This window comes from Rousettus aegyptiacus, unplaced genomic scaffold (assembly GCF_014176215.1).
Source record: "Rousettus aegyptiacus isolate mRouAeg1 unplaced genomic scaffold, mRouAeg1.p scaffold_m13_p_3, whole genome shotgun sequence".
NCBI classification, from domain to species: domain Eukaryota; kingdom Metazoa; phylum Chordata; class Mammalia; order Chiroptera; family Pteropodidae; genus Rousettus; species Rousettus aegyptiacus.
In genome coordinates, this window is record NW_023416306.1 from 97,624,276 (window position 1) to 97,636,478 (window position 12,203).

The following is a 12,203-nucleotide window of genomic DNA, read 5'->3' on the forward strand; positions in this document are numbered from 1 at the left end:
TTTCTTTCTTTCTTTTCTTTCTTTCTTTCTTTCTTTCTTTTTTCTTTCTTTCTTTCTTTCTTTCTTTCTTTCTTTCTTTCTTTCTTTTCTTTCTTTCTTTTCTTTCTTTCTTTCTTTTCTTTCTTTCGTATAACAATGACACCCTTGGCCTGCTATCAGCTGGATTTGTCTTTTTGAACCGTTGATCCAGTCGTGGTCATGGATTTGTTCTTCCCTAGTCTCGATCTAGAAACTAGAGTATATCTGAAAAACAATTCAGGAGAAAAATCTGTCCTTATCTGTTCAACACGAAATTAAATATTATCTCCATTTTATTCTTTGTCTTAATTTCCCATTACACTATGTTATAAATTTCAAGGAACTATCACAACTATGCTTTTGTAGCTATTAGTGAGCATGTTTTATGTTGCTTGGTATTGTATACCTCTTTGGGGAAACAAAGTACCTCACTGAATATCTTTTATAAAGTAGTTGTCTCATAGTTGTTGCATAGTTGTTGCTGTTTAGCAATTTACTGTCACCATCTGGCCTAATCAGCCACTGGATGAAATAGCATATTTTCATTTGCTTTCTTCTTAGGACTTGTGTGTATGTGTAAAAAAACAAACTTTGGTTTAGTTTTAAAACATGATATGGGGTTCCTTTTCCAGGTATCTGAGGGCTACGAGTGAAAACTGCAAACATGCGCCTCTGCAACTCCCTTTTTCTGTTTCCCATGGCTTATCCTCTTTTGATGGACTATTTTCTTGTTGGGTTGTAACAACAAGTAGGTTGTAACAAGTAGGTTGTGTACCTACTGACAGTGTAGGTCCAAGGGTCATTCTATTGTTTTGACCATTAGTCTCAGACACTTTATATTTCAAGCTTAACTCTGTCAAAGGTCTTGAGTGCCAGCACACTATAGCCACCTAAAATAATAGATGATCATATGATCAAATTAAGATTCCACTTACATGTAAAGTCACTTGTGCTATCACATATGGAATGGAAGTTTCTTTAGGCAGTGACTTGGGAACCTCATTCAGGTCTCGATTTAATTACTCAACTGGGATTGTTTTTAGCATGATCAATATGCCTTGCACCACTACATATACTATAGAAAATACAGAAAAAAGTAGGTTCCCCTGAAGGAATGTCCAGTCCAGTTGGTTAGGCAACATATATCCATAGGAAATACAGTGCTTTCCCCCTTAAACGGGGGCAATATATTGTAGGACTCCCAGTGGATGCCTGAAACAGCAGAGATATATATTCTGTTTTATATATACATATAAACATCTGATGAAGTTTAACTGATAAATTAGGCACAATAAAAGATTAATAGCAACTAATAATAAAGTAGAATAATTGTAACAATATACTATAATTAAAGTTATGTGAATGTCATCTCTCTCAAAATATTTCATACTATACTTAACACTTTGTGTGATGATGTGACATGATACAATGCCTGAGTGATGAGGTGAAGCGAGGTGAATGATGTAGGCCTTGTGATGTAGTGTTAGGCTGCTGGAAGGGTTCCTTGAATACAAGTGCTACAATACCATGACAGTCCAACTGATAATGGAGATGGCTACTAAGTGACTAACAGGTGGAGAGCATATATAGTGTAGATACGCTGGACAAAGGGATTCACATTCCTTGTAGGATGGAGCAGATGGCATGTTTTGTCACACTACTCGGAAAAGCATGCGATTTAAAACTTATGAATTGTTTATTTCTGGAATTTTTCATTTAATATTTTTGGACCATAGTTGACCATGGGTAACTGAAACTGCAGAAAGCAACCCCTCAGATAAGGGGGGACTACTTTAGTCAAAGAATGAGATGGTGGTATATGAATCAACATTACTGACGACTCTAAAAATCTTCATCAGTGTTCTTTGTGCCAAACCTTCATGAAGAACAAATTGGGGTTGGGAAAGTATTAGTCTCCTCAGTGCCTCTCAAACACTGTGTGGCTCTGGTGTGATTTCAGCTGGGAATCAAGGAGCACTCTTTGTCACCACAAATTTTTTGAAGCTTTGGGAACAGTAAGTAGTTGGCTTTCTGGGAGCCTCAGGTTGACAGTGTTGTAGCAGCATCCTCCTGTGGTGTATAGGAAGCCAACAGCAAGAGGAGACTGAGGCAAAAGGACATGAGCACGCTTGTTCCTGAGCATGTATGAGGCTCCCTTTAGGCAGTGGTTGTCCAGGAATGAATGGGGAAGATGAGATTTGCACTAGCTGGTACGGTGATGATTCAGGGAAATTGAGATATTAATGTTGTCTTAAGGTTAATGGTGCCCACAGGATGGTAGAGTCTGAGAACATTTGGGTTATATTCACTTAAAATAACTCATGTCTATTCTTTTGCTACTTCACATCTAGCCTCTTACATGTAACAGGCTCTCCACTGGTCTCCTTTTCCTTGTCTTAGTCTGCCCCAATCCATTTTGCTCCATTTTAATTTTTGTTCCAAATCCCTCTCAAAGTCTTTTGTCATGTTAACAGAAACTCTTGAGAATAAGATGGATACACTCATTGGAGCTTCAGGATAGAAGTGATGGAGGAGATGAGAATGGTGTATGGAAACTCTTTGACCTTATTCTCCTATCATCTTTTCACCATTGCCTCACAGATAAACAAAAGGAAATGTGACTCGACAACTCTGGCATGTTAGTCGAGTTCAACCCCATCTTTGGCTTGTTTGATTTTAAGTTCACTTAAAAATATGCAAATAGCACTGGGAGAAACCATAAACTAATGCTGTTCAACAGCTAACATCTTAACTACGGTAAAACCTGCATAAAAATTGGAAGCAAAAATTTGTGCTGTCCACAGATTTTCAAATTTGGAATCATATCAGTATCCCAGATGTCTTAGGTTGGCTACCCTAGAAGCAGAGCCTGAGACAAGGATTCAGGTGCACATGTTTTATTAAAGAGTATTCTTCAGGGGAAAACTGTAGAAGAGCAGAGGAGTGGAATGAGGAAGAGAAAGGGGCAAATCAAGGAATGTAATTTCAGGGAAATTGTAGCTTATTCACAGGGTAGGTGAGGAATGGTTATAAATGACACTGTTTTGTACCTCATACCCTATTAATCTTTAGCAATATTGGTAGAGGTAAATAGATGAGGGTCATAGCCTTCTAGGCAAGATAGTTCTCCTTGGCTGAGGGCCAGTTTCCATAAAATGGGTGCCTATGAGCTAATATCAGCAAATACTTGTAATAGCTGCTGAGGGAATGAGTACACAGCCCAGTAATCAAATTTGAATGGGACAGTGACAATGTCTACTATAGTCCACCCTATTCAGATTTACTACTTCTCACATGAAGTTCATCTAGCTAAAAAAATAGATTCTCCAGGATTTTGGTTGGTCACTGTTTCTAGAAAAACATTCAGAGGAGAGTTCGTGGGAAAAGTATAGTCTCACTGATGCTGCTGGGCCCGAATTCACAACTAACACACATCATCTCCCTCCTTTACTATTCATTCTAGAGACTTCTGACCCTCAGCTATCACTTCTAGTGGTCTAGATGGCTTATTTGGTAGGATAATCCAAACTCTCATTTCTGAGCGATCTGAGCCCAAGCATTAAGCTTATGTGTTCCTTTTGTGAGCTCTGATCATAGAGAACACCCCCAGAATGTCATAGTTGTGAGCCAAGCAAAAGGCATCAGTGCTATAGTGGTAGGTGTCTGGGAATCTGGGCCACCTGTTCTTGCATCTTATTTGTGATCTCTAGACCTGTTTGAGCCTGATCCAAAGTGTGAACTTGAATCTCATGGTGGATTGCTTCTGAGCCTATGTGGGTCATGGTGGGGATTTATGGTACATGGTCACTTGATATCTCATGGTAAGATGTCTCTAGCCTGTTAGGAGCTATTTCTCAAATGTTGTATAATTCCCTTTATACCCTATACATTCAGAACCCTATGATCTGTGTTATGACTCTCCTCTTGGAGTTTGCCCTAAACTTCACAAGATACCTTTTCCCACTTCTAATTCCATTTAATCTGCCAAATAGCATGGCCCACTTGTCAGAGCTGCTTTTACTGCAGTCTGAATTAGCTAGTGATCTCTCCCTTTTTCTGGGTCTAATTCAAAACAGGAAGATTTCAAAATCACTTGATAAATGAGTCAGAGCAGTGTTCATAAGTATGAACAATACTACCCACAAAATCCAGAGAAGTCTATCAAGCATTATTTATTCCTCAGTGGAAGGGGGTACAAGGTATAATGAGTTGTCCTTTACTCTGGAGGTGATGTCCTAGAATATTCCAGAGCATTAGACTCAATGGAGGTAGCAGGAATCTGAATCTTTGTAGAATTTATTTTCCACCCATGGAACCCTATACCTTATGAAGACATCAAAGATACTGCCAGTCTAGCTTATCAGGTCTGATTAACATGATATCATCAACATAATAGATCGGTGTGATGTTCTGCAGAATGTCTCATTGATCTAGGTTGCTTTGGGACTACGATGTGACAGAGAGCAGGAGAATTAACAATCTGGGACAAGATCATGAAAGTATGTTGTTGTCTAACACGTAGGAATGCAACCTGCTTCTGGTCTACCATCCTCATAGGTATGAGAAAGAATGCATTAGCCAGAGCAATAGCTGCATGCCACGTTCTACAGCCTGTGTTAATCTTCTCTGGTAAAGATAACCACATCTGGCACATCAACTGCAATTGAGGTCACTATTTGATTAAGTTTATAATAGTTCACTGCTACCCAACATGATTTTTGTAGGGCCATTTGGGTGAATTAAATGAGACTATAAATAGGGAAGCAATATGGTTTTTCAATTTTATTATTTTGACTAAAGGTGAGGGTAGCTTTAGAGGCAGGCTCCCATTTGAGCTTTCCTACAATTTTTCTGTTTAAGGAGCCAATGTCCAACGTAACAGTTTTGTAGATTGGTAAGTACGTGCATTCTACTTAGACATTTAGGAACTGGAGAAATGACTAGTAGGTAGCTCCGGGGACCCAGTAGATAGACGTTGAGATGGGTAGCATTAAATCAGAAATCCCAAATACCTCTACTCTAACAGGAAGTCAGAATGGTGATTTGGTTTTCTGGGTATCAGTTTCACCCAGACCCTGTGTACAGCAGCCCTTTAAAGATCTGGGTTCTCTCTTCCCTCCAATATGTGGTTATCTGTGTAAATGACCCACAGATATCTTTTAGGAAGGACTCTGGGAATCACTGCTATATACATACATACATACATACATATATATATAATATATGCACATAGACATACATATATGTGTGTCTATAGACACATAACTGTTATAGTATTTAAAATTTACAGAAAAATTGCAAGAATAGTACAAAAAATTCCTAGATATCTTTTAACCAGATCCCCCATATGTTAACATTTTACTACATTTGCTATATCCTTTTATCAGATGAATAGATATATACACACATTTTTTCCTGAACTGTTTAAGACTAAGTTGCAGCATGATTCTCATTTCTAAACACTTCTGTGTGAATTTTCTAAAAACAAGGAATTTCTTAAATAGCTGTTATACAGTCATCAAAATCAGGAAATTAGCATTGAGAAACGAGACCTTATAGAACTTCTTCAAATTTTACCCATTGTTCCAATAACATTCTTGAGAGTAAAAGAATATCCAAAGTCATGCATGGCATTCAGTTATGATATCTCTGTGGTCTCCTTTAACCTACAACAGTTCCTGAGTCTATATTTATAGTTCATGAAATCAACAGTTTTGAAGAGCACAGACCAATTATTTTGTAGAGTGTCTCTCAATTTGGGTTCATCTGCCTCATGGTCGGATTCAAGCTGCATCATAGCAAGAGTCACGTGCTATAGATTAGTCCCATTATTGGCAATGTTAAGTTTGAAATTTGGCTAAAGTAGTACTTGCCAGGTTACTGTTGTGTATACGCTGTGATTAATAAATATTTTTGGGGAGGGAGTGATACTTAAGACTATGTGAATATTATCTCCTATTCTTATCAAACTTGCATTTACCATTTTAGCAATCATTGGTGAATCTTGTCTTAATCAAGGTACTTGTAAAATGGTGCTTTTGATTTCATTCCTTCTACATTTGTCAGTTGGCTTTCTACTGATAGAGCTTTCCCTTCTCCCTTATTTATATCACAGTAGCCCCCATTGGATTTTTACTTAAATAATCCCTTACTATCACTGTTTTAATGTTCAAACTGTCCCTGATTTGTGTCACCTCTTTTAATCAGTGAATTCTGGATCTGAAAACTGACTTGGGTCTGAAAATTGGGCAAAGGATCGTGACTTTCTTTTGGGGCAGCTGATCTCAACCTTCTGCTTATACATGCTTGATCTCTTTCAATACTAAGCAATACTCTCTTGGCTATTCATATAGCTTGCCTCAGTTAACACCATGTTCTATCAATCCGTATAAGTCAGCCATCACAGACTTCCATTCTGACTGCTGCCCATGATGCTAATTATGACCACCCAGCCTCTGGCAATTAAGGGCTGCTACCAGGCCTCTGCTATTTTGAGGTTTTATGATCCCGATGGCTAGTAAGGAAGCCAGTATTAAAACAGCCCCTGTTAGGATCCCTTAGAGGAGAGCAACTGCTAAGCTTCTTAATTACGCCTGTGATAGTCCTTCACCAGCAGACTTCATGTTGTCTTGATAACCAGCATAATATCTGGGCTTTTGCAAGGAATATAGTAGGTTTCTGGTATAATGTGTTATAATAAATCCATTCTAGCATGCCCTGAGTCTTTTAATCATTCCTCCACAGTCTGCCACAGTAGATCTGATATCTTTTCTTCATCTATTGTGGACCATTACATTTTCTAGGCTTCTAGGATCCATTCCAACAGGAGATTAGGAAAGAGCCCCTGGGGCCTTATCAGCATGATATTTCTCATGTCACAGAAAAGTATCCCCATATTGATGAATTCTCTTATCCAGATTTATATGCTACTGCCCTTGAATACAGCATCTTCAAGATCCATGTTCAGTCACATTTTTGCCTTTCTTGTTGGTATACCTTTGCCAGCTCCTGCAGCCCCTTCAGTGTATAATCCTTCTCATCCCTCAGCAGGATTGAACTTCTCCAGTTCGGTCATGCAGAGATTTGACCCTCATTCTTGGTCCAAGATAGGATATGGGAAGGTGAGCATTGTCCTATAATGCAGGGGTCCCCAACCTCTGGGCCAGGGACTGGTACTGGTCTGTGGTCTTTTAGAAACTAGGCCACACAGCAGGAAGTAAACAGTGGGTGAGTGAGCGAAACTTCATTTGTATTTACAGCCACTCCCCAGCGCTAGCATCACCACCTCAGCTCTACCTCAGATCATCAGGCATTAGATTCTCATAGGAGCACTGGTCCCTGGTGCCAAAATGGTTGGGGACTGCTGTTAAAGTACCTGCCTCCACTGAAGATTCTGCAGTCTTTTTAAACAAGGGGTGGCTGCTACCTTCTAATTGGGGAAATGACCACTTTTATAGGCCCAAAGGATTCAGGGACATTTGAAATTTGAGGATTGTTAAGTGTGTCTACCCAGATATCCTCACTCCAAGTCTCAGGGTTCTACTCCTTCCATGTCAGGGCCCTGACTTTGGTGTAGAAGTTTTGTTATGGCTGAGAATTCATCCTGCTGGAATCTGGGTAGTTTTACAATTAATTTCTGAGTTTGGGGGCAGAGAGACCACACAAAACATAAGGATGATAGGTGAAGTGAGGGGTCTGCCAGTCTAATTTCAGAGGTTTTATGGTTAAGTTTATGGTCAGTGCGTGGCTCTAAGATATCAGCATCCACAGGAGCCACAGATTAGATGGCAGCTGAAAAGCCAGGGTTGGCAAACCCCTCAGATTGGAATCTGCCCTCCCATCCCCTTGCTAATGTTAGTTCCCGACTCAATGCTCTGGCCAGGCTGAAATTCTTAGGGTCTAGCCACTCACCAGACTCATTGCTGAGTCATTTCTTCTTTCATGCTGTTGAGGCATCATTTCGAGCTGGATCCATCTTTCCCAAAACTTTTACTTTAAGTATAACAGGATTGAACAGAACTGCCTTTCTTTTACCTAGCCAGATCCTGGTTTGCTCAGTTTCTCTTTATTTTTTAAAAAATAGAACTATATTTAATTGATCATATGGCTATAGTTTTTAATCAAATAGTCCCTTGTCCCTCTTCCTCATTTGCACTTTTGACAGGTAATTATATTTTGACATGTGAGGCTCTTTCTTTGGATATTTACTTCTATTTTCCTAGATGGCATGAGTATTGTGTTATTTCCTATTTCACTTAAGTTTGGAATATTGTTGGCTTCATACTTTAAAAATGAGGATTTATATCATGCTTCCCCCAACTACCACCGTTATACCCTGCACTTTCCTTTCTCTCATCCTCTCATCAAATTTATATCATGCCTTTTAATTAACCCAGTGTTCAGCGTTTTTATTAATAAGCCTATCTAAATGTTATTTGATCCAAGCACTGTAGTATTCTGATTGCATTTTCATGCTTGTATAACTCTTTATTTTCCCTTGAGTTAATAATCATTACTTTTAATTTTCCACGAATGTCCAGACATGCCAAAAGAAAGATAAATCTCCTCTCAATATGTCTGAACATATTGAATCATTTTTTTTCTTGGAGATAGACCTTCTGAAAGTTGTCCCTTGGCTCCTATCTGGACTGGCTCCTCTTCAGGCCGGCGGCACAGTGGTCATCCTTGGGTGAGTGGATCTCTCCTTGCTGCTAACCTGAGGATTCCCTGTGCTCCCCACTGAGCTGATCCCTTGCTTCCTGAACTCTCCACCTTTCTCTTTCTTGATTTGCTCTGATGTTCTGCTGAAACGTAGACTCTAGTAACTTCCTGAAGAAAATTACAAGGGAGGTCAACTTTTTGAGACCTCATTTATCTGAAAAAAATTTCGTTCTGACTTTAGACTTTACTATTAATCTGAGTAGAGAATTCTAGGCTGAAAGTCATTTTTACTCATAATTTTAAATGCATTATTTTCTTTTATTTTAACTTCTAGTGTTAAATATATCAGATACCAGTTTAATTTCTAATTCTTCATTTTCATCTTTTTCTTCCATCTCTGGAAGCTTCTAAAGGAGCTTTTGTCTAACATTTTCCTAAAATTTCACATTGTATTTTTTTTTTTTCATTTGTTTCTTACAACTTGATGTATATTTAGAGTCTGGAAACTCCTGTATTTATTGAACATTTTTTAAATTCATTCATCAACTTTTTCCCTTTTTTAAATTCCTTTTATTCGAAGGATTGGCTTCTGAGACTAATTTCAAGTTTCATTTTTTTTCATCTCATTTAATTTTGTTCTGTTTTTGGAACAGTGTTCCTACTTTGGCTTCCAAATCTATTTGGATTTATAAAATTTCTGTCACTTAATTTTCTCTTCTCTAAATATTTCTCCTAAGTTTTTATTTTATTTTATTTTTTTGGCATCTAGTTTATAGCATAATAGATGTGAACTGTTTCCTGAGGTTGTCTAAAGGTATTAACTGTACTATTTTAGACTTTGTTTTCCAAGCTCCGTGTACTGGCTCTTGTTATTCTAACACTGTTTGAGTATCTTTCATGTGAGAAGCTGCCCTGAAATATCTGGTGATTCTTGGGCTATATGATGGACCTTTCTCTTAAAGGTCTATTTGTAGTTTGGGCTCTCTGATTGTGAGTATCCTTAGGTTTTTTTTTCTGTTGAATGGTCATTTTTTTTCCCCCAGAGAGTGTCATTCATCTCTTGTCTTTAAACTATATTTAGCTTCTAGTGATCATGCAGACAATGAAAGAGGAAACTTGAGGTCTCTGATTCTGTGAGTTTTTTACCTAATACTCCTGTTTTCAGAATGCTACCTCTGACCTCGGCTGTGCTTGGTGCTGCTCTAGCGTGGAGCTTCAGACTCAGGCAGGGTAGTGGAAGGACTGTTGCATGCAGTCAGCACTGAGGAGGGGTCAGGCTGCTGCTTCTATCAGCATTCGGGCAGTTGAAAGCATTCCTGCCTTCAACTCTACCTGCTACATCCTACTCGTAGAGATACTTGGTATCACCAGTTCCCTGAATGTGTTTCTCAAGAGCAGTGATTCTGCCGAGTGGACTGGCTTGCTTCTGGGTTTCTCCCTTTTCCAGCTCATATTCCAACTTTCTCTAGTCTGCTAAGTCAGGTACTATTTGTGAAAAAATTCTGTTGCTGTTGTCCATTCTATTATTTTTCTTGTCCATATTTTAGGCCTTTAAAAAAATTCTGAACTGTAATTTAAGGCAGTATCAGGAGGGAATAAATGTGTTCAGTTTGCCATATTCACCTGTAAGCTTTTCTCTAAGACTCTTCCTTAGTCTCTTTTTCTAAAGTCTCAGAGCACTTATTTTTTTTGCACCCATTAATTTTGCATTTACTTATATATTCTTATTGTTTTCTAAGAGTTTTGTGTGTGGGAGGTCTTACTTCCCTTACCAAAATGTAGATCTCTTTTATAACAACAACAAAAAAAATTGCCTTGAATAATTTTTTGATTTACAGGAAGACTTTTTGTTTCTTATAGGTAACTAAAATAAAAAAATTTAAGATTGGAATTTGACAGACTTTTTATAGTGGTGTCACAGTTCATATAGGCTGTACATTTAGCTCATGGCTACCTCATTCAGTAGTCATAAAAGTAGTTTATAAATCAAATGCTTTATACTTAGAATCCTATTTTCAATATTCACAGGAAAATCTTTCTATGAAGCATATTATCAACCTCATTTTATATTAAATCCAGATTTTCATATATAACATTTTTGTTAATTAATTCCTAAATGCTTAGGAATTAATTAACCCCATACTCTGCTATGCCGGTGCTGGTGGGACGTGGAGAAAGCTTTTCAGGCAGGGAACATGTCTTTGCCTAACCGGAGGATCGTATGAACCATCCCCAAACCCAGTGGCTTTTCAACACTTAAAAAAACAACATTTAAACATTCAAATGACATTATTTCCTACAATTCTTGGAAGTTCTGCTGCCGATATCATTTGGGCTTACTTGTGTAGGTGCGTTCGGCTGGTGGGTCAGCTGGCAGGTGGGAGCTGGGTGCAGCTAAAGCCGTCTAGGCCCGTCTCTTCAAAACCCTGGGCTTCTTCGCAGCATGGTGATCTTCGGGTTGCTAGAGAGCAAGCTGCAGTGTGTAAGCACTTCCCTAGCCTCCGTTTGCATCATCACATTGGCTGATGTTCCATTGTCCAAAGTGAGTCACATTCCAAAGCCAGAGTTCAGGTGGGAATGGACCAACAAAGGCAGAGATACTAAGAGGCACAATTCACTGGAGGTCATTACTGTAGGACTCTCCCACAGGATATAGAATATTTGTATTATATATATATAACTTGTAAATCACTAAAGATCATGATAAATTTCCTGGTTTATACATGTGGTATAAATACAATTTTCTGGAATTGCTGGATCTTTATTTTAGTATGATGGAGAAGGTGGATGTGTGGCCTTCAAGTCCCAACTCATTTTAGTGCAAAAAGCACATTTATGATTCTGCAGCTGCGCTTATCAGTCACCAGGCCCAGAGTCTGCACCAGACTGTAATGCAGCTTGCAACGTCTGATACCTTTGGTCACTAACATATGTCTTCCAACCCCAACATTATGCCACTACTTTCAGTGCTTGCAGCAGTATTGAGCTCTACCAGGCTGCAGAGCTCTGGCAAATACAGCTGCTTTGGGAGGGGACTCTGTCTGAAAGAGTCCAGACAAGGGCCTGTTAAAGTGTTGGGGCCAGAGCCTCTGATCTGGAGGCAGCATTTTGGAGAAGACCAGGTTTAGCTATTTCTTTGCAACTTTACTACCAGTTTATAATGAAAGCAAATTTTCTGATCAAATTTTGTCATATGGTCACTTTTTTTTTTCTTTTTTGTAAATTGACACAAAAACACCTCTTTAAGCTCTATGGAGGTTGATAATTTTGGCCTTTGTTCTATCCGCTCAGGTGCCTACCACAGTGCGTGATGCCTGAGTTAAATGGGTCGCTATTTCAGTGGCGAGATTCAGCTGACTATGTCAGATATTTCTGCTGGGAGCACAGAATCCAACGAACCAGTGGCAGGACCCAAGAACATTTAGGGATCAAACCCAGAGTACTGTCCCCACAGTTAAAGAGTCTTTAAGGCCAGTGTTATTCAATGGCTATATAATGTGAGCCATATTTGAAAAGTAAATTCA

The 12,203-nt window shown here is 38.7% G+C and overlaps 1 long non-coding RNA gene across 2 annotated transcripts in view; it reads left to right on the forward strand.

The window, feature by feature from the left end:
- LOC107499460 overlaps nucleotides 1–12,203 on the forward strand; it is a 141,784-nt gene that overhangs the window by 13,272 nt on the left and 116,309 nt on the right. The gene's annotated exons all lie outside the window — the stretch shown is intronic.